Here is a 2,752-nt window from a genome sequence, read left to right as displayed (position 1 = left end):
GACACATCAAATGGAGAACCAATTTGCAGTGTGTTGAAAACTTTGCCACTTGAAATATAAGCAGGACAGGTCTCAGCATCTCTAGACAATAACGAGTCAGGGCCTTCAGGACGAGTCCAGAAAAGTACCCAGAGTACACAGCAGGACTTGAACCATTATGCGGCAATTAGTAAAGAAACAAACCTTTTTTTGTTGCCATTAAAACTTTGGTACTTCGCCCAATGATTTAATCTTTATGGTCTCGTTTCTGTCCAGTTGTAAGCGTAAGTGTGCATCCTGGTTGTTATTTAAAACTCACTCTAATTGTTTTGCAGCTGTTACTTGGCCATTTTAAGAGATGCGTATGTTAAAAGTAAAATGTGTGTGTAATGAAGCAATTAGGCGGGATTTACACTACAGGATTCAAGTGATGCCATTCCGGAACACATGGAATTGGATATTCTCAGAACGGAATCAGGCCTCTTCCAAATGCGGATATAAATATGGAGTTTGCCCTTGTGTTAGTCAGAGAGGGGGGTGGTGGGGGCGGACGGGGCAGGGGGGGAGTGAGTTCCCGCCAAGAAAATATGGCGCATTTGTATTATTTCTATATGATGGTTTACTTCCTGGGCGACCTTCCTGTGTGGAGTTTGCATTTTCTTCCCGTGCCCGTGTGGGTTTTCTCCGGGTACTCCAGTTTCTTCCCGCATTCCAAAAACATGCATGGCAGTCTGATTGAACACTCGAAATTGTCCCTGGGATGGTTGTTCGTCTGTGTGTGCCCTACGATTGGCTGGCAACCGGTTCAGGGTGTCCCGAAGACACCTGGGATAGGCCCCAGCACCCCCCGCGACCCTTGTGAGGATACAGCGGATCGGAAAATGGATGGATGGGTTTACTTCCTGGTTTACATACTGCCCGTTGGTGATGCCTGTAGAGTTATTTCCAAAAGACCGGTTGTTTGTGTTCCATGTGTTCCTTGAATGTAGACAGAACAATCATCCATAGGGTTCAGTGACGCCGGCCCACGTTTTGCACCTATAACAGCTTCAACTCTTCTGGGAAGATTGTCAGATTCAGTGGTAAGTTTTGGTCGAATGTTTAACCCTTTTTCCAGAAGCACATTTGTAAAGTCACACACTGAGGTCAGACGAGAAGGCTTGTGACTCACAACCGAAAGACTCTCTGCCAGGAAGTCATGCTTTGCCACGTTACTTGTGACTTTCACCACAGATAATTTTGCAGTTGAATTCCAAGATGTCAGTTTCAAAATCCTGACCACAGTCCCCAATATTTGTCTTTATCGCCTGGGGGATGGTGGTGGTAGTGGGTGGGGGGGGGGGGGGGTGCTTTCTCAAAAGTGGTCAATACCGAACCAATATTTCAGATTTCAGGACAAACTGTAACTCAACTGCATCACTCAACATCACCTCTCTCGAATCATAATCCGTACAAACCTCTCTGTATTCGATGTGAATCATACCGCAAGAGCTTTAATCTTTGGAGAAGCATGTTGGGGGAATCTCGATTAGCTCTGTCTTTCTCTTCAGATGCAAAGATCTGAATCAAAAGCCGTGCTGTGTAACACCGACTCCCTGTACTGACTGCCCCTGGGGAATTTAAGCTAATTTTCCTTTTGGTCCATGTGGCTCTTGTCCCTCCGTTTTATATCCGGGGGCACTATCCTCATCACTGATAGCTAACTTACTGCTGTTTGATGCCGGTCATGTCTCACTGCCGACCGAGCTCATCTATCACAGTAAGTGTGAATGGCAGTCAGGGACGGCGGAGGATCAGAGGAGCGCTCCTACCAACCCTCCCCTCCCTCTCCAACTATATACTTAGTAATCTGTGCCAAGGCTACTCCCGAAAAGGAGAATGGAGACCTTGTGTTTTGATGCTCCAGATGGGATAAAAACAACAACAACAACAACAGTCCGCACAACTGCAGCTTTCCAGTGTAAGACCCTGCATATGCTGATGCTCGGTAACGTTGCGTCAAAAATGGTCATCGCTTCTTTTGAACAATATTCAAACAAAATTATCCTTTTTTTTTTGCTGTATTTTCTTATTTAATACTGTTCAGGGTTGCATTGTGCTGTGATTTAAATTCAATTAAGCAGCTTCACAAGATTTTTTATGGTACACTGGCTTCTAACAGAGGTATCCTTTTTTGTCATTGCCATGGCAACTACGGATCACCTTCCTTGGTGGTCTACAATAAAATGGTGAAATGAAGCATCACAGAACAAGTCAAACTCAAGATTTCCAGAATTCAGATTTGTTCATGCTTGAATGTGATTGATATGTCATGAATGTGGCTTGTTAAGTTTCTTAGGCGACACTGACAAAAAAACAAAAACAAATTGTTTCCAGAATTGCTTATTTGGTGTGCAATCAGAAGAATTTATCAGCAGTTTGGAATTTCAAACGTGTTTGTCAGTCATTCTTTAATATCTGCTCATTTTCTTTGGTGTTTGTGTTCATGTCCATTTGCCTTTCATGTTCCAATGCAGTGTTGACTTTGAAGTATAACGCTTGGCTTTTGTATTTGCTTCTGCCCGCCGTGGTCAGTTTGTCGACAAATACAACACTTGATTTCTATTTTAATTCAAGACTTCGGGAGAAGCTTTGAGCAAAAAACAAAAACAATTAGGCCTTACCATTGTTCCTTGGATGCCAATCGAATTGGATCAAAAACCTCCCACACGCTGTGCATGGAATTGATTGAGTGCGCTTGTTTCGTAGCCGTTTCATACCAGTGACGAGCACG

The sequence above is a fragment of the Hippocampus guttulatus genome, chromosome 14 (genome assembly GCF_054856545.1).
Source record: "Hippocampus guttulatus isolate MCC_2025c chromosome 14, RoL_Hgut_1.0, whole genome shotgun sequence".
In the NCBI taxonomy this organism is placed as follows: Eukaryota; Metazoa; Chordata; class Actinopteri; order Syngnathiformes; family Syngnathidae; genus Hippocampus; species Hippocampus guttulatus.
The sequence above is the reverse complement of the archived record's forward strand: the minus strand, read 5'-3'. Positions refer to the sequence as shown.